The sequence below is a fragment of the Betta splendens genome, chromosome 2 (assembly GCF_900634795.4).
Source record: "Betta splendens chromosome 2, fBetSpl5.4, whole genome shotgun sequence".
In the NCBI taxonomy this organism is placed as follows: domain Eukaryota; kingdom Metazoa; phylum Chordata; class Actinopteri; order Anabantiformes; family Osphronemidae; genus Betta; species Betta splendens.
Genome location: NC_040882.2, coordinates 6768991 through 6789085, shown reverse-complemented (window position 1 = coordinate 6789085; position 20095 = coordinate 6768991). Strand labels below are relative to the sequence as shown.

The 20095-nt window shown below is 51.5% G+C and overlaps 1 protein-coding gene and 1 long non-coding RNA gene across 8 annotated transcripts in view; one reads left to right on the top strand and one right to left on the bottom strand.

Annotated features, from left to right (window-relative positions):
• LOC114867425 (NACHT, LRR and PYD domains-containing protein 12-like) overlaps window positions 1-20095 on the top strand; it is a 95834-nt gene that overhangs the window by 17716 nt on the left and 58023 nt on the right. The gene's annotated exons all lie outside the window — the stretch shown is intronic.
• Window positions 1-20095, bottom strand: part of LOC129603403 (uncharacterized) — an 81118-nt gene that overhangs the window by 7695 nt on the left and 53328 nt on the right. The window lies entirely within an intron of this gene.

Here is a 20095-nt window from a genome sequence, read left to right as displayed (position 1 = left end):
TCCAGTCGTGGTTTTCACAGTGCTTCCCTCTGCATCTATGCATCCATCATCCCATCAACTTGTCCTGTTTGGGTCTGCGTGGTTCTGGAGCTGATCCCAGCTGTCACTCAGCAGGAGGCAGGGTCCAGTCTGGACCGGTCACCAGTCCATCACAGGTCCAACACACAGAGTCAGCAGCTAAGCAGCAGAACTTCAGGTCTTTGGACTGTGGCAGGAAGCTGCAGAACCAGAACAGAACCCACACAGACACAGGAAAAACATGAAACGCCCACACAGAAAGGCTCCTGCTGAACCCAGGTTCTTCCAGCTGTGAACACCACACAGTCAGTTCACATCAACACAAAGTCCAGTTCATCAGAACCCAACCACTGCACAGAAACACAAGGTGGCACCAAACAGGAGCCAGTCTGTGAGTGTGTTTGTTCCCAGTGGAACCAGTCAGGTCCATCCTGGTTGGAAACTCATTCATCACATTCTTCTTCTGCAGTTTCACTTCATTTCAGTGAGTTCTCATCAAAGTGTTTGTTGACTGAGATTAAAGCTTCACAAGTTTATCTCACTGATGTTTGTGAAACAGCTGCAGAAAATGTCCAGTGTTGGTTGGTTTCGATGAATCACTTTATCACAAGAATCAGAGAAAATCATCACAACTAATATTTCAATCAAGTTTCAGTCCATCAGCTTCTCTACTGATTCCAGATGTGACTGAGGTCAACAGCAGCTTGTGAATCAGTGCTGACATCAACAGGTGTATGAATGTTGTGCTGACATGTGGATGATGTGTAGAAGCTGAGATCATGACGACACAACAACACAAGCACAAAGTCACTGCTCATTTTAGACTAAACATCAGTGATCAGGACAAATCTGACTCATTGTTAATGCTTGTATCCACATCTTTGATTCTTTATTCAGATTGAGTCGCTGCAGTTTGTCAGAGATCAGCTGTGATTCTCTGGTCTCAGCTCTGAAGTCCAACCCGTCACATCTGACACAACTGGACCTGAAATACAACAGCCTGCAGGATTCATCAGTGAAGGTTCTTCGTGTCCTGGAGCACAGTCCAGACTATGGACTGCAGACTCTGAGGTCAGTAGAGGTTGGAGTCAGTCTGTGCTGCTTTCAGCAGTATTGGACTAAACTCAGTTAGTGTCACAGCAGAGATCCAGTGTTTCCTGTAAAGCTCCAGTCACTCATCAAAGTGTCGTAGCATCAACACTAACTACTGATCAGGTTCATGTGTGTCACAGCTCTGAGATCAGTCTGGCTGATAGAACCATGGTTCCATGTAGTAACCATGTGGTGCTGGTCCAGAGCAGAACCTCTGCTGAAGTCCAGTCATCACATCTGTGTCTGTGTCCTTCTGTCATTATTTTGCTCCAAAGCTTCTCATGTTTCTGTGTCAGCTGATGTTTCAAAGCAGAGAAGATGTTGGTCACCACACAGCGACTCTGTCTGTGATGGACCAACAGGAAGTCGTCTCTAAAGCCATGACTCAGCAGTTTGTTTCACTGTGGACTGGAGGGAAATGTGCAGAGTCAGCAGATTTGATGCTTCAGTCCAAGACGTTAAGATGAGCTGAAAGGAAGCTGCTCTACTTGTCACTCACTTAGCGGTAACGAGCAGATGTAGGACCCACATGCACAGCACGAGACAGGACTAGAATTAATGTTCGTTTTTAAGGCTGACAGATCCAGAACGGCAGGCACAACTCAAGGTCAGACAGGCAGTGGTAAAAAAAACAGCACATCTGTACACAGGCTGAAGTACCGACAAGGACTGTGCACAAGGCAAGGTCACAAAACAGGCCCGAGAATAAACTGGTAAGACTTACTGAAATGCAGGAATGCTGGCTGACAAAAACTCAGTAACAGAACGAACAAACTGGCAGAGGAATCAGGTGAGTACTGGTAACTAAATAGAAACTCTATTGACTGAATGAGACACAGCTGCTAAAGTCACATGACTGAAAGTAAAGAACAAGTAGATTGAAGCTGAAAATAGGAACTAAGCAGGAAGTAGCCAAATAAAACCTGAAATGAACATGAATACTGGGTCTGATGCTGGAACCATGACACTGAAGTCCTGCTGCTCTTTGTCCTGGATGTGACAGATGATGAAGGGAGTCTCTGTAGACACTCACTGATCTGCTCTCTGCTCTCATTCTCTCTGCAGCTGGAGATGATCCAGATGTAGAAGCAGCAACCTCCAGTGTGGAGGTTCTGACTGGTCCATGTTACTGGGAGCAGAGCTTCATCCACAACTGACTGAGGAACCAGAACCAGTGGAGACGACTCTTAGTGTGAACTGATCTGAGACCAGCTGCTCTGTGCCAGTCCACCAGGATCATGTGGGAAATGAAGTGTGTGGTGCAGACGTTAGATATCTGAGACATCCATCCATTCTCCAAGCCGCTGAATCCCATATGTGGGTCACGGGGGTGCTGGAGCCTAACCCAGCTGGCTATGGGCGAGAGGCAGGGTACACCCTGGACGGGTCGCCAGTCCATCGCATGGCAACACAGACACAGATAACCATTCACACACACCTACGGGCTTGAGAGACTTCAATCAACCTAATGCACGTCTTTGGACTGTGGGAGGAAGCCGGAGAACCCAGAGAGAGCCCACGCAAACACAGGGAGAACGTGCAAACTCCACACAGAAAGGCACCAGGGCCGCCTCCGGGAATCAAACCCAGAACCTTCTTGCTGTGAGGCGACAGTGCTACCCAGCACACCACCATGACGCCAATATCTGAGACAGGGTTGATGTATTTTCATGCTTATAATTTACTACCTCACTTGCATTTTTTTTTATAAACAGTGGTTTCACACATTAATGCTCTAGTGTTGTAATATGAAGTAAAAGTTTTGGTCACAGACAGATTGTTTATCTATGTCCTTGTTGCTGACTTCTTTTTTATAAAGCATCTTTCCTGTATAACCTGTGTCCTCGTTGCTGCTGGCTCCAATGTAGCATAATAAAACTCCATAAAGCAGCTGGATTTATTCTGACATTGAGTCACAGTGGTGACTCAGCGTTAATTCAAAGTTAACTTAACTGCTGCAGATGAACGAATGTGTTTGATTGTCACGATCTGGGTTTTGTTTCTTGTTGTTTCCTGTTTTATTTTGTAATACTTCCTGTTCAGTTGTTACGTCCCGGTTTTAGATCCGCCTTTATGTTGAAAAGACTTCCGGCTATGTCACATCACAGCTGTTCCCTGTTAGCACCGGTCCGCATTATCCACACCTGCACTTCATTTGCTATTAGTTCACTTTGTATTTAACCACCACCTTTGTCCTCAGTTCCCCGCCAGATCGTTGTTTGTGTGTTATCGTTGTTCCAGTTCGTTGATCCTGTCCGGCCGTGTTTTGTGTGCTCCTGTCGTAGTCCCGTTCGCTGACCTAGCCCCGCTGTAACCCGTGTATCCTGTTTGTTCGTTTACTCTGAGCCTGTCTTATCCCTGCCTGCCACGTCTGTCTGGATTATCTACTGTTACCTGTGTATGACCCCGGACCGTTGTGACCTGAGTTCTGGAATTAAATACCATTTTCTCGCATCGCCTCGCCTCACGTCTCGTCGCTGTGCATGTGGGTCCGTTCATTGCCGCACCCTGACAGAACGATCTGGCCAAACTTGGACCCAGCCAGCGCCAACCTGCACCCAGGTCTGTACGAGTTTTTTGTCCCTTGTTTCTCCCCGTTTTTTCCCTCTGTTCATCGGCTCCGCGTCTAACCCCGTACCGGAGCGATGGAATTTATTCCACCGGGCTTACCGGAGGACTTCCGCGGGGATCTCGAGAGGCTGGCCAGGGAATACACGGAAGCGCCCAGCCTTACGGCCCAGCTCCGAGCAGTCAAATTAGCCATCGAGATCCTGGAGGATGAATACTGGTGGCGTGAGTACCCCGGAGTGCAGGCGTTTTTCGATAGACTCTGGCTAATGCGGAGAAACCTGACACGCGCACGGCGCGCATCAGCTGGCCGCGGCTCCGCCTCCGCTCTGGCCGCCGCTCCGGCGGTTCGCGTCTCCAGCTCAGCCTCCAACCCAGTCGTGCTCTGTTCAGTCCCAGTCCAGTCGTGCTCTGTTCAGTCTCCAGTCCAGCCGAGCCCAGTTCAGTCTCCAGTCCAGTCGAGCCCAGTTCAGTCTCCAGTCCAGCCGAGCCCAGTTCAGTCTCCAGTCCAGCCGAGCCCAGTTCAGTCTCCAGTCCAGTCGAGCCCAGTTCAGTCTCCAGTCCAGTCGAGCCCAGTTCAGTCTCCAGTCCAGTCGAGCCCAGTTCAGTCTCCAGTCCAGCCACGAGCTGTTCAGTCTCCAGTCCAGCCGAGCCCAGTTCAGTCTCCAGTCCAGCCGAGCCCAGTTCAGTCTCCAGTCCAGTCGAGCCCAGTTCAGTCTTCAGTCCAGCCACGAGCTGTTCAGTCTCCAGTCCAGTCGAGCCCAGTTCAGTCTCCAGTCCAGTCGAGCCCAGTTCAGTCTCCAGTCCAGCCGCGAGCTGTTCAGTCTCCAGTCCAGCCGCGAGCTGTTCAGTCTCCAGTCCAGCCGCGAGCTGTTCAGTCTCCAGTCCAGCCGCGAGCTGTTCAGTCTCCAGTCCAGCCGCGAGCTGTTCAGTCTCCAGTCCAGCCGCGAGCTGTCCAGTCTCCAGTCCAGCCGCGAGCTGTCCAGTCTCCAGTCCAGCCGCGAGCTGTCCAGTCTCCAGTCCAGCCGCGAGCTGTTCAGTCTCCAGTCCAGCCGCGAGCTGTCCAGTCTCCAGTCCAGCCGCGAGCTGTCCAGTCTCCAGTCCAGCCGCGAGCTGTCCAGTCGAGTTCTGTCCAGGTTCCAGTCCAGTCGAGTCACGTTCCTGTCCAGGTTCCAGTCCAGTCGAGTCACGTTCCTGTCCAGGTTCCAGTCCAGTCGAGTCACGTTCCTGTCCAGGTTCCAGTCCAGTCGAGTCACGTTCCTGTCCAGGTTCCAGTACAGTCGAGTCACGTTCCTGTCCAGGTTCCAGTTCAGTCGAGTCACGCTCCTGCCCAGGTCCCAGTTCAGTCGAGTCACGCTCCTGTCCAGGTTCCAGTTCAGTCGAGTCACGCTCCTGTCCAGGTTCCAGTTCAGTCGAGTCACGTTCCTGTCCAGGTTCCAGTTCAGTCGAGTCACGTTCCTGTCCAGGTTCCAGTTCAGTCGAGTCACGTTCCTGTCCAGGTTCCAGTTCAGTCCAGTCACGTTCCTGTCCAGGTTCCAGTTCAGTCCAGTCACGTTCCTGTCCCAGTTCAGTCCAGTCACGCGCAGGTCGTGTCCCAACCAGAGGGCACCACCTGTCGAACGGGTGCTAGGCACACCCGATCAGGCCCGACGTCTCCTCCGTCGAGCTCGGCAGCTGTAAGCAGTCGTGCCGGCTCCGGAGGGGACGCCGTCCCCGTCCCTGTCGGCCAAGTAGGTGCCGTTCCAGTCCCTGTCGGCCAAGTAGGTGCCGTTCCAGTCCCTGTCGGCCAAGTAGGTGCCGTTCCAGTCCCTGTCGGCCAAGTAGGTGCCGTTCCAGTCCCTGTCGGCCAAGTAGGTGCCGTTCCAGTCCCTGTCGGCCAAGTAGGTGCCGTTCCAGTCCCTGTCGGCCAAGTAGGTGCCGTTCCAGTCCCTGTCGGCCAAGTAGGTGCCGTTCCAGTCCCTGTCGGCCAAGTAGGTGCCGTTCCAGTCCCTGTCGGCCAAGTAGGTGCCGTTCCAGTCCCTGTCGGCCAAGTAGGTGCCGTTCCAGTCCCTGTCGGCCAAGTAGGTGCCGTTCCAGTCCCTGTCGGCCAAGTAGATGCCGTTCCAGTCCCTGTCGGCCAAGTAGTTGCCGTTCCAGTCCCTGTCGGCCATGTTGCAGCCGTTCCAGTCCCTGTTCCTGTCCCTGTCGGCCATGTTGCGGCCGTTCCAGTCCCTGTTCCTGTCCCTGTCGGCCATGTTGCGGCCGTTCCAGTTCCTGTCACCCTCGGAGCCGCAGCGCCCGCGCACCTCCAGGAGGAGGTCGCGCCAGCTGCAGTCCCCGCGCACCTCCAGGAGGAGGTCGCGCCAGCTGCAGTCCCCGCGCACCTCCCGGAGGAGGTCGCGCCAGCTGCAGTCCCCGCGCACCTCCAGGAGGAGGTCGCGCCAGCTGCAGTCCCCGCGCACCTCCAGGAGGAGGTCGCGCCAGCCGCAGTCCCCGCGCACCTCCAGGAGGAGGTCGCGCCAGCCGCAGTCCCCGCGCACCTCCAGGAGGAGGCCGCGCCAGCCGCAGTCCCCGCGCACCTCCAGGAGGGGGTCGCGCCAGCCGCAGTTCCGGCGGACCTCCAGGAGGGGGTCGCGCCAGCCGCAGTTCCGGCGGACCCCCAGGAGGGGGTCGCGCCCGTCGCAGTCCCGGCGGACCTCCAGGAGGGGGTCGCGCCCGTCGCAGTCCCGGCGGACCTCCAGGAGGGGGTCGCGCCCGTCGCAGGCCCGGCGGACCTCCAGGAGGGGGTCGCGCCCGTCGCAGGCCCGGCGGACCTCCAGGAGGGTGTCGCGCCCGTCATAGTTCCTGCCCACCTCCAGGAGGGTGTCGTTCCGGTCGCGGCTCCGGCCGCACCTGCATCGGTTCCTGGCGGCTCGGCTCCGGCCGCACCTGCATCGGTTCCTGGCGGCTCGGCCCCGGCCGCACCTGCATTGGTTCCTGCCTCGTCCCCACGTCTGTCTTCGTCTCCGGTTCCTGCCTCGTCCTGGTCTCGGCTGCCGGACTGGTGGCCTCGCCCTCGGCTTCTCCTGGTGATTGGATGGCGCTGCCTCCTCCGGCGCCGTCCGCCTCGACTCCGCCACCGCCACGGCCGTTCGCCTGCGGTACGTCCCCTCCTGCCGCGACGATGGCGCGGTCTCTGCCGTCGTCGTCCGCCGCGATACTGGGATCCCCGGAGCATCTCCGTCGGGGAGGGGGCTGGGCTCAGCTCTGCTCTCCCGGACCTCGCCAGCCGTCGTGGTGGACTCTCCTGCCTCAGCGGCGGTTGAGCAGGATCTCGCCGCGTCCCCACCCTCTGTGAGGGACTCCCTGGACTCTGTTGTTTTCCTGGTTGGGGACTTTTGTTCTTGTTTTGTGGACATTCAGGTTGGGTTCTCTTGATGATGAGACTTGTTCTTTGTTTTTCTGGTCGGTCTGTGTTCGGGCGTGAATTCTGTTTGATGGGGGTTCCCGTTTTGCCCTCCCCCGGTCCGCCCTCCGCCCGCCCTGTCTGTGTCCTGTGAGGGTTGTTTTTGGTTCTGTCCCTCCGCCAGTCCTCCCTCCGCCCGCCCTGCTCGGGTTTGGGTTGTTTTGTTTTTTTGGTCGTCTGGAATCCGCCCTTGGGAGGGGGGTACTGTCACGATCTGGGTTTTGTTTCTTGTTGTTTCCTGTTTTATTTTGTAATACTTCCTGTTCAGTTGTTACGTCCCGGTTTTAGATCCGCCTTTATGTTGAAAAGACTTCCGGCTATGTCACATCACAGCTGTTCCCTGTTAGCACCGGTCCGCATTATCCACACCTGCACTTCATTTGCTATTAGTTCACTTTGTATTTAACCACCACCTTTGTCCTCAGTTCCCCGCCAGATCGTTGTTTGTGTGTTATCGTTGTTCCAGTTCGTTGATCCTGTCCGGCCGTGTTTTGTGTGCTCCTGTCGTAGTCCCGTTCGCTGACCTAGCCCCGCTGTAACCCGTGTATCCTGTTTGTTCGTTTACTCTGAGCCTGCCTTATCCCTGCCTGCCACGTCTGTCTGGATTATCTACTGTTACCTGTGTATGACCCCGGACCGTTGTGACCTGAGTTCTGGAATTAAATACCATTTTCTCGCATCGCCTCGCCTCACGTCTCGTCGCTGTGCATGTGGGTCCGTTCATTGCCGCACCCTGACATTGATGTTGTTGATGTTTAATGCGTTCTGTATGTAGACATTTTGTTTAAGCGGCCGTGGGAGAGAATCCCATTAAATAATTATTTAGTTGATTTCACAGTGAAATAAACAAGTGTTTGATAATATTTTTATAGTTGATGCTTGTTAAACTCAATCATGGCTCCAAAGACAAAAAACAGAGGTTTCACATTTGATTCTTTATTTGTTGGTTGGAAAGCAGAGCGTAGCAGTTCAGGAGCAGACTCACTTCCTCTTTTAACTCATGTAACTACAACACGAGCGATGTTCAAACTGCGGTTGTTTCTTGTACAACTACATTTACTTAATGTGACAAGACATTAACACAACATTTACACGGCATCGTCATGGACAGATAACATGCTTCTTCCTGCTTCAAACTGCTGCTGTCACTAAGAGCAACCAGTGCAGAGTTGTAATGGAAAAATTTTGCCTTTGTGCTATTTCTTATCCAACACACTCGTCATGTGCTGGTTAGGTGCAATACTGAACATTCTTATACAAACATCTACAGTAATCTCTTGTGCCCTGCCGTACAAGTCTAAACATCTGATGTTCCATTTGACTGACTGTGGTGGAAATTTTCCATAAAGAAGCAGATGAGAGAGTTGTCCTTTTGTGCGATTTATTGAAATAATAAAGAAAATAAAAATAATTGGGAAAGCAAATAAAAAGCATGGATGTTGATCGTGCACATCAACAAACCAAAAACCAGCTGGGAGATCAGTGCACACACCACGAAGGTGTGATGCAAAGAGCCCACGATCCTCAAGTTGCTTCTGCCTTTTAACCCCTTTCTCTGGCTCTGGTGGAATGTCTCTCTGCAGCAATGGAATTGTTTGCGCCACCTTATCTCGCTGTGAGTGAGAATGTTTGCTTTCTCACTTCTGCATCATCATGTCTTGTTATCCAAAGGAAGGAACACCGAGCTTCCAAGACAAGATGCATTCGCTTTAACAGCCTTGGGTCTGGTGGGGAGTCAGATAGGATGGAGCCAGAGTCCGGGTGTAAAAGACAAACATATATCATAAATTATTAGTCAGTCAAATGGAACATCAGATGTTTAGGCTTGATGTACGACAGGGAACAAAAGATTAGTTGTTTGTGTAAGAATGTTCAGTTCAGTATTGCACCTAACCAGCACATGTCGACTGTGTTGGATAAGAAATAGCACTAAGGCAAAATTTTTCCATTACATTCCCCCCTTTTGATTACACATTAATCAAACAATAATAATAAAAATTGTCAAACATTGCATTTTGAAATAATAACGGCCCTTACAAATGAAACAGTAAGTGTATTAACTCATCAAGATTCAAAAATATATCTTCACATAAAATGCAAGTAACTTAGGGATAAAAGGTTGGGAGCTGTTTTGGTGGGTAGTTATACAAGAATAACCTCTGTATTGGCATGTGAAGAAAATAAGTCAATAATCATATTTGTATCAGATTATATTTTGTGATCAGATAGTGTAAGACCATCGTCAAAGTCATTAAGTGAATTAGAGTCGGGGTTTCTGAACATAGTGCATTGTGTGTGTGTTGCTGAGGTCGCACGCATGATGAGACCTCTAACCAGTGGGATAACTTTCAGATCTTTAATTGTACATTTGGGTCTAGAATGAATACGAGAATCTGGGATTTAACCAGAATGATGATGCATATTTCCGCTTGTGTTGTCTATTGTCTGTAGATGAAGGATAAAAACTAATTGTAGCAGTGAATAAAGTAATTGTGAAAAATAGTGTGTAAAGTTATAAGGAAACTAATTGTAGCAGTGAATAAAGTAATTGTGAAAAATAGTGTGTAAAGTTATAAGGAAACATCATATGATAAAGGCAATAATCACAGTAACATAAAATGAAGTCTAACAAAGCATGGTTACAATTGACAATCTGCTTCGTCCTGTTGAACAGTAGCGTTAGATTGTTTCCAACCTGTGTGTTGATGTATTCCCAGTTCGTTGGGTTTCTTCAGGTTGTGATCAGCTGATCACAGAGACACTTGGGATTTGTTATCACCGCCAGGTTTCCTCCCAATGTCGTCTGAGTCACTGTCACTCCCGTGATGTGAAGAGTCTACACGTCGTCCAGCGTCGGCAACTCAAGGCTGCTGGTGTGTGTGTTTTCTCAGGAGCGTGTGTGTAGATGTATGGTCTGATAGTGTGATTCACCGGCGCAGCTTCAGGCGGCGCTTGGCTCACACCTTTAGCTGAACGGTCAACGCAGCCTCGCCTCAGTGCGTGTGTGAGCACAGCGAGGGTCGTTCTTCTCAGTTCTTTTAGTTAGTGGTGGTTTTCTCTGTGGGATGTGGATGGAGGGTCGTCTGTTGGATCCGGGACCTTCCTGGAGTAGATGGAGTGGATCCAAGTCGCTCTTTCTGCGATCTTCACAGCTGTGTGGGTCGTCAGATGGACTTGGAAGGGACCTTGCCACCGTTTGGAGTCCCAATGCTTCCTCCTGAACTCCTTAACGATCGCCCAGTGCCCTGGTTGGATGGTGTAATGGTCCTGTCGCCTGTTTTCACCTGTTGGGAAATCTGAATTATGGGGAAAAAGTGTTTGGGCGGCACGGCTGTCATCAGGCCCAAACCAGACTCCATGGCTACAGGTGGAACTATTCGTCAGCCAGAGTCTGCGTTCCTGTGAGGTAAAAAATGTTTAAAGCACAGGGAGAGATGAGGAAGGAGAGGGTAGAGAGAGTTGGAGAGGAAAAGAGAATGAGGAGAGGGAACGAGGATCAGGAGAGGGAGGGGTCGTTGGGCAGTGACCTTCGCAGCAGCGTCTGCAGCTGCATGTCGCCACAAACAAAGTCTTCACTGATGGTGTGAGTCGGAAAGTTCCAAACAGCATTAGCTGTAGGTAGCAGAACTACGTCCAGCAAAGCAGCAACCTTATCATGATGTAAATTAGGTTTGCAATTAGACTTCAAAAGTTTCCTATGCTTCCACAGAGCGTCTGTGGAGTCTGTGTAGATGGTAACACACTCTCCTTCTGCTACTTTACCAGCTTCAGTCAATACGATCAACTCTGCAGCCTGAGCAGAGTAGTGTCTTAGCAAAGAGCCAGACTTCAAGACGACCTCTTGATAATAATGTTCAGCATGTTGAGCAAGGTGGTGTTGCATCTAAGCCGTCGGGCTGTGGAAAGATGTGATCTATTCCAAAAGAATCAAAGACACAGTATGAGGACAAAAGAACAGAAGTCGTAAAACCTGATTTCTCATCCACTGTTTGAGTGAAAGGTTGCGTAGGGTCAGATCAGGAAAACCCAAAGTAGGAGTCGACTGAAGAGCAAGCATGAGGTCAGTGAACGTTGTTCAGCCTCTGACGTCCACGTAAGACAAGAAGTGGACGATGAAGACGTCTGCATCAGAACCCAGAGTGGGGCCTCAGAGAAGGTAAAGTTAGGAATGAAGTTCCTACAATAAGAACAAAAACCTAGAAAAGATAAGCTGTTTATACGTGCACGGTTTAGCCAGGTTTCAAATTGCTTCAACTCTGTTGGGTGAGATGGATTTGCCATCAGCTGTAATTACAATGACCCAGAAAATAACCTTTGTCTGAATAAACTGTAATTTAGACAGGCTCTCTTGCCTGGCCTGTAGCATCCAATGTTTCAGTAGCTTAGTGGTGTCTGCAGTAACGCCATCTATGTCTTTAAGAGGGTGTTGTTGTTTACATGGTCTGTGGTCAGATTTAAGTGTGATGACCACTGGTTCACATCCTCTGATCAAACCTACATCATGTCTGTGTGAGCCACAGGGAAGCAGTGCTTCCTGTAAGGCTGAGTGTTGGGTCAGAGCGTCCTCTGAAAAATGAAAATAAAAACAAAAGCATGTAGTGTGTGTCATTAGAATGTGGAGGTACCAAGTTCCAAGTTTCGCGCGCGCGGAAATCGATTTCTGGCAGACAGTCACTTTTTGGAACTACACCTGTCTCCTGTCGTCTCTCTGTATGAAACTCTGTTTCAAAATAAGAGTTTTACTTTCTTATGTCGCGCGTCTGGCGTCTAACGTGCGTACCGTCAGAGTCTCTCATTACAATGCGAAAGTACTGTACTGGACTTACTTTCCAAACTTTTAATCTGGTTGGGAAATCAAACTGTTAGAACGTACAAGGGACCCTGAAACTATATTTAAATTGAAAAACTTTTTCATGAGCATTTGAGCTTTCAATTTGAAATCGTTTTATTTAGCTTTCAAAACATATGGCCCCAATTTAGCTCCATAGCTGTGGGACAGGCTGAAGTAAAGAACTGCTACCAAAATAATAAGAACCAGAACAGCGTAATAATGACACTGATTGTTACGGGTCCACTACAGACACCTTAAATATTGTGAACAAGCAAAACATCACATAAGAGGATAATAAAAAGCTGTAATAAAGTACCTTTTGGCTATGCAAGATTAATGTACGACATGCTGACAGATGACATGCTGTCAGAACACGAAGGTGCTGGTTTGACTGCATTCATGTTGGTTCTGTGCATTAAACACACTCATCAGCTCCAGGCGTCCATACAACAGCAGCTATACTGCTGCGTTGCAGGCGGCTGTTACCGTGGAAACGAGCAGACGACAGCGAGATGATTAACGGAGATGTGTGTATGCATGATGATGGTGTAGCTCTGCTCACCTGTACACAGCAGTGTGACTCTGGTCTCGCTCCTCACCGTTTATGACACGGGTACAAGACAAAAGACTCAGAGCCTTAAAGAATAAAAATCACATTAAAGAATAAATAGAGAATGAAAGAGAAAGCGATTACTGACAGACCTTTAGTTGTAACAAGCAGAGACAGAGGACTTTGTTACTGCTCACAACGTACAGTATGAATCACAGCTCATTAGGCTGAATCAGATCAGCTGGAGTACAGCACGATACTTACTACTACTAGCTACACACTGAAACAAGCCGCTGGAGACACAAAACCACTTTAACAGGTTTTATGGAATGTTCCCTGTTCATGTGCTGCGTCAGACTTTAAGAATTAGTTCCTCTAAACTCACCTGATTTCCTGTAAACAGAGAGAAGACAGAGCCCCAGTGATCACTTGATCCAGGTACAGGAGCAAAGACCGAAGGTGCTCAGACAGTTTAGACGCCATTTAGAGAGAACAAAGCAGAAAAAGGAAACGTTAATTAAACACCAAGAAGAAAAGTTGCGGAGGTGAGTGTTTAACAAAATTACTGTTGCTGAGTTTTTATAGTAATGTAGAGGAAGAAGAGACATGATCCACTTCTGTCAAACAAACACTGACTAGAAGCAGATGTGAAGAGCTGATGCTGTTCAGGGTCTGGGTCTTGGTTGTAATTTGTCCTGGTTCTGGTTCTGAGCTCACAGTCAGTGGTAATTGTCAGGCGGTCGGATGAATCGGACCCACATGCACGACTCAGGAAGCCAAGAGGTAGGTTTGATCAGGTTTTAATGCAATAACAGGTTTCCAGGAAAACAGTGTTTACACCAGAAAACAAGCGTGATGGTAAACGGAAGGAGGCAAGATCAGTAGACAAAAAACAGGCTAGGTCAGAACCAGGATAAACACGGCGACGGTACAAAAGGGCTAGGCTGAGACAAGGTTCACGAACAGGCAAGGTCTGGCAACTAGGTCTACTTACAGGAATTGCTGGAAAGAGGAAATACATTACTACAATCTGAGGTCTGAGGTGAGTACTGGTGTTTAAATACCTAAACTGATTGTCTATTGCATACAGCTGTTCAAATGACTGGAAGTAAAGCTAGCACATGACATTGGTGAGCAACAAAAAGATCCAAGAGCGCCACATCAGCTTTTAGAGGGGCTGGGAAGGTCAGGATGAGCCCGGTGGAACTCTGCAATGAGGCTCGCGTACAGAATGTCCCTGGCCGGAACCCATGAACGTTCCTCCGGACTGTAACCTTACCAGTCCACGAGGTACTGACGGCCCCGTTGTCAACAAGCCAGGAGGGCCCTGACTGTGTAAGCAGGTCCACCGTCGATGACCCAGGGAGGAGGCTGAGGAGGCGCCGGAGGGACTAGTGGACTGGAGCTGACCGGCTTTATACAGCTGATGTGGGATGAACCTTCATAGATCTAGGTAGAGCGAGTCTGACAGACACAGGATTAACGATCTTCGAGATGGTAAATGGCCCAACGAATCTTTGTGCCAACTTACGTGACTCCGTCCTCAGCTAAAGGTCCTTGGTGGACAGCCACACCCAATCGCCCACGGCATACTCTGGCTCAGGAGATCGCTTGCGGTCTGCTGCCCCCTTGTACCTGGCACCTCCCGTTCCCGATCTGGAAATAGCGGTGGCTGGAACCTGTAGGCACACTGGAAGGGTGTTAGTCCGGTGGTAGCACACGGTAGGGTGTTGTGCGCATACTCTACCCATATAAGTTGTTGTGCCCAAGTGGAGGGGTTTCTGGACGAGAGCAGCCGGAGGCCCGTCTTCAGCTGTTGGTTGACCCTCTCGGTCTGGCCATTGGCGAAAGGCTCACAGTGGCCCCCAGCAAGGCACAGAATTCCTGCCAGAAGTGTGAGACAAACTGGGAGCCTCGATCAGACACCAAGTCTAGCAGGAACCCATGGAGCCTAAAGACGTGGTCCAATACGGCCTGGGCCGTCTGCCTGGCGTTGGAGAGTTTGGACATGGGCACAAAGTGAGCTAGCCGTGAGAAACAATCAACCACTGTCATGACTACCGCGTGTCCCCAGGAAGGCGGAAGACCAGTTACAAAGTCCAGGTCGATATGTGACCAGGATGAAGGGAAAATGGAAGTGGACAAAGCAGACCCGCTGGAGGCTGTTAAGATGGCTTGTGGACGGCACACAGGGGACACGCCGCCACGTACTCCTGCACGTCTCGCTTAAACCCAGGCCACCAGAACCGACTACCTACTACGAAGGTTGTTCCCCCGCTCCCTGGATGGCCGCTGAAGGGAGAGGTATGCGCCCAATGAATGACCTCTCAACGCAGACCGGGAGGGACGAACAGGCGATTAGGAGGACAAGCAGGGAGCCTTGGCTGACCCTGGATGGCAGCCTTCGCCCGGGTCTCGTTTGCCCAGGTCGCTGCGCCACCCACGCAGCCGGGTGGAAGGATAGGTGCTGGTTCCGTCACGTCTTCCTCTGTGTCATGTAGTCTGGACAGGGCGTCTGGTTTTATGTTCCTGGAAGGAACATAAAACCATGGTAGGAGAGATGAAAGTTGAAGCAGGCAAAAAACAGTGACCATCGGGCCTGGCATTCTTATGGTTGGTGTAGACCATAAACGGCGGTTCTGCCCCCTCCAATCAGTGCCACCACTCCTCCAGGGCCGTTTTGACGGCTAATAACTCACGGTCAAGGACATAAACGCACATGGGTGCAACTTGCCGTCCTCCGGGTCCCGCTGAGACACCACCGGGCCCACACCGGACTGGGAGGCGTCCACCTCCACCACGAAATGACAGGAGGGTTCCAGCATCCACAGGATGGGCGCTGAGGTGATGCTCTGTTTGAGTCAATGGAAGGCGGCGTCGGCCTCCGGGGTCCACTGGAACCTGACCCTGGAGGAAGTAAAAGCGTGCAAACGGTTAAACTGAGACAGGTGAGCCGGTTCCTTGGCTTCTCTGTCACTGCAGGATCTATGTAAACAGTGTTTGGAGCTGAACTAGAATCAATCTGACGCTGGATAAATGTTTCTCCTGTTGTAGTTATAGAAGCAGCTGAAATCAAAGGGCTGAGGAGCTCTGCTCATCAATGTTGAGACACTCAACTGAGTGTCTTGATAAAGCCAGTGCTCGTTTATTACTGAGCACATGCCTATGGGGTGCCGAATGTAGAAGGAGCACCTATAACTAGTTTTCTCACATTTAACTAAATGACACAACATGTTTTCTCATTTAGTTAAATATGCAAAAGTCTAAATGTAAATGTTAAAAATAAATGTAAATGTTAAATGTAAATGTAAATGTTAAATGTTAAATGTTAAATCTAAATCCATTCATTTTCCAAACCGCGGCATCCCATATGCGGGGTCGCGGGGGTGCTGGAGCCTGTCCCAGCTGGCTATGGGCGAGAGGCAGGGTACACCCTGGACAGGTCGCTAGTCCATCGCAGGGCAACAAAGAGACAGACAACCATTCACGCACACACCTACGGGCAATGGTGTGTGGGGCAATGGAGAGAAGCCAATGCAAGGAATCCCGGAGAACCCAGAAAACCCACGCAAACACAGGGAGAACGTGCAAACTCCACAATCTTAAATCTTAAATGTAAATGTTAACGGTTAAATGTTAAATCTTAAATCTTAAAGTAAATGTTAAATGTAAATGTTAATTGATCGCCGGGGGTAAAACTGAATATTTAGGTAGACCACCCCCTATTATCCTAGATCAGTCACGCGGACTCAAACACGTCAAACAGTACGCATAGCTTCGCCTACATCTGACTCTGGTTCGGTGCACGAAAATACTGGAGAGAAGCCTGAAGTCGAAGCCATCATGGCCGCCAGCTCCGACTCCCTCCCGTTGGGGGAGATTGAACGGGTTGTAACGGCAGGTGTGCGGGCTGAGGCTCCGCTTCAAACTGCCGTTCTGTCGTAAACACCATTAATGGGGAGTTAAGTAGGTTTAAATAGAATATTTCTGTGGCGTCGGTGGAGAATTTGTTGGCTAAACTATACTAGCTAGCCGAAGTTACGTCCAGGCTAAAAACAAAAGTTACCTGATCAGATGTGGGCGGGGTTTGCGCGCACTGTTGGAGGTGATTGAGTTTGCATCTCTGATCTGAGACCAGCCCTGTTTGAGGGTAGGGGTGGAGGCTACTTGCCCATTCATGAATATTCAGTTTACACTCGGCGAACATTTAACATTTACATTTAACATTTACATTTAACATTTACATTTAACATTTAACATTTAACACTTACATTTTAACATTTACTGTAAGTGTTAAACTTACATTTAACATTTACCTCCTCCCTGAACCGCCGCGGTGGAGGAGTTTGTGTGCCCGAATGACCCCGGGAGCTATGTTGTCGGGGGCTAAATGCCCCTGGTAGGGTCTCCCAAGGCAAACAGGTCCGGGGCGACGGGCCAGACTAAGAGCGGTTCACAACCCCCCTATGAAAGACAAACCACCAAGGCCAGAGACGTCGCCCGGTACGGCGCAGCCGGGGCCCCACCCTGGAGCCAGGCCCGGGGTTGGGGCTCGTATGCGAGCGCCTGGTGGCCGGGCCTATTCCCACGGGGCCCGGCCGGGCACAGCCCGAAAGAGCGACGTGGGGCCGTCCTCAAGTGGACCCACCATCCGCGGGAGGAACCGTAGGGGGCCGGTGCAGAGTGGATTGGGCGGCAGTCGAAGGCGGGAGCCTGGGCGCCCCAATCCCTGGATAACCAATCTGGTTATTGGGACATGGAATGTCACGTCACTGGGGGGAAAGGAGCCTGAGCTTGTGCAGGAGGTCGAGCGGTACCGGCTAGAAATAGTCGGGCTCACCTCCACACACAGCCTGGGCTCTGGAACCCAACTCCTTGAGAGGGGCTGGACCCTTTTCTACTCTGGAGTTGCCTGCGGTGAGAGGCGGCGGGCTGGTGTGGGCTTGCTCATAGCTCCCCAGCTTAGTCGCCATGTGTTGGAGTTTTCCCCGGTGGACGAGAGGGTCGCTTCCCTGCGCCTTCGGGTGGGGGATAGGTCACTCACCGTCATTTGTGCTTACGGGCCGAATGGCAGTGTGGAGTACCCGGCCTTCTTGGGGTCCCTGGAGGGAGTGTTGGAAAGCGCTCCAACTGGGGACCCCATCGTTCTTCTGGGAGATTTCAATGCCCACGTAGGTAACGACAGTGATACCTGGAGAGGCGTGATTGGGAGGAACGGCCTCCCTGATCTGAACCCGAATGGTGTTATGTTATTGGACTTCTGTGCTAGGCACAGTTTGGCCATAACTAACACCATGTTCGAACATAAGGGTGTCCATCAGTGCACATGGCACCAGGACACCCTAGGCCGGAGGTCGATGATAGACTTTGTAGTCGTTTCACCTGACCTTCAGCCATATGTTTTGGACACTCGGGTGAAGATAGGGGCTGAGCTGTCAACTGATCACCACCTGGTGGTGAGTAGGATCCGCTGGCGGAGAAGGAGGCTGGAACGACTTGGCAGGCCCAAACGTATTGTGAGGGTCTGTTGGGAACGCCTGGCTGAACCCTCTGTTAGACGGACCTTTAACTCACACCGTCGAGAGCTTCGACCAGATTCCGAGGGAGATGGGAGACATAGAGTCCGAGTGGACCATGTTCTCCGTCTCCATTGTCAACGCGGCCGTTCGGAGCTGTGGACGCAGGGTCTCCGGTGCCTGTCGTGGTGGTAATCCCCGAACCCGGTGGTGGACGCCGGAGGTAAGGGACGCCATCAAGCTGAAGAAGGAGTCTTACCAGGTATGGTTGACCTGTAGGACTCCTGAGGCAGCTGATGGGTACCGGCAGGCCAAGCGTGCTGCAGCCCGTGCCGTTGCGGAGGCAAAAACTCGGGCTTGGGAGGAGTTCGGGGAGGCCATGGAGGAGGACTATCGCTCGGCCTCAAAGAGATTCTGGCAAACCGTCCGGCGCCTCAGGAGGGGGAAGCAGTTCTTTACCAACTCTGTTTTCAGTGTAGGTGGGGAGCTGTTGACCTCAACTGGGGATGTTATCGGACGGTGGAAGGAGTACTTTGAGGATCTCCTCAACCCCTCCGACATGCCTTCTGCTGAGGAAGCAGAGGCAGGGGACTCAGAGGCGGACTCGCCCATCACCCAGGCTGAGGTCACCGAGGTAGTTGGTAAGCTCCTCGGTGGCAGAGCAGCGGGGGTGGATGAGATCCGTCCTGAGTACCTCAAGTCTCTGGATGTTGTGGGGCTGTCTTGGGTGACACGCCTCTGCAGCATCGCGTGGAGGAGGGGGACAGTTCCTCTGGACTGGACAACCGGGGTGGTTGTCCCTCTTTACAAAAAGGGGGACAGGAGGGTGTGTTCCAACTATAGGGGGATCACACTTCTCAGCCTCCCTGGGAAAGTCTATGCCAGGGTACTGGAGAGGAGAATTCGGCCGATAGTCGAACCTCGGATACAGGAGGAACAATGTGGTTTTCGGCCTGGTCGTGGAACGCTGGACCAGCTTTATACCCTCAGCAGGGTGCTTGAGGGTTTGTGGGAGTTTGCCCAACCAGTCTACATGTGCTTTGTGGATCTGGAGAAGGCATTCGACCGCGTCCCTCGTTACATCCTGTGGGGGGTGCTCCGGGAGTATGGAGTCCAGGGCCCTTTGCTAAGGGCTGTTCGGTCTCTGTACAACCGGAGCAGGAGCTTGGTTCGCATTGCCAGCAATAAGTCAGACCTGTTCCCGGTGCATGTTGGACTTCGGCAGGGCTGCCCTTTGTCACCGGTTCTGTTCATTATTTTTATGGACAGAATTTCTAGGCGCAGCCAGGGGCCAGAGGGGGTCTGGTTTGGGGACCACAGGATAGCATCTCTGCTTTTTGCATATGATGTTGTCCTGTTGGCTTCATCAGGCCAGGACCTCCAGCGTGCGCTGGTGCGGTTTGCAGCTGAGTGTGAAGCGGCTGGGATGAGAATCAGTTCCTCCAAATCTGAGGCCATGGTTCTCGACCGGAAAAAGGTGGTTTGCTCTCTCCAGGTTGGAGAAGAGTTCCTGCCTCAAGTGGAGGAGTTTAAGTATCTTGGGGTCTTGTTCACGAGTGAGGGAAGGAAGGAGCGTGAGTTTGACAGACGGATCGGTGCGGCGGCTGCAGTAATGCGGTCAGTGTATCGGTCCGTCGTGGTGAAGAGGGAGCTGAGCCGAAAGGCAAAGCTCTCAATTTACCGGTCAATCTACGTTCCTACCCTCACCTATGGTCATGAGCTTTGGGTCATGACCGAAAGGGCAAGGTCACGGATACAAGCGGCTGAAATGAGCTTCCTCCGCAGGGTGGCTGGGCGCTCCCTTAGAGATAAGGTGAGGAGCTCTGTCACCCGGGAGGAGCTCGGAGTAGAGTCGCTGCTCCTCCACATCGAGAGGAGCCAGCTGAGGTGGCTCGGGCATCTAGTTCGGATGCCTCCTGGACGCCTCCCTGGGGAGGTGTTCCGGGCATGTCCCACCGGTAGGAGGCCCCGAGGAAGACCTAGGACTCGCTGGAGAGACTACGTCTCTCGGCTGGCCTGGGAACGTCTTGGGGTCCCACCAGAAGAGCTGGAGGAAGTGTCCGGGGAGAGGGAAGTCTGGAACTCTCTGCTTAGAC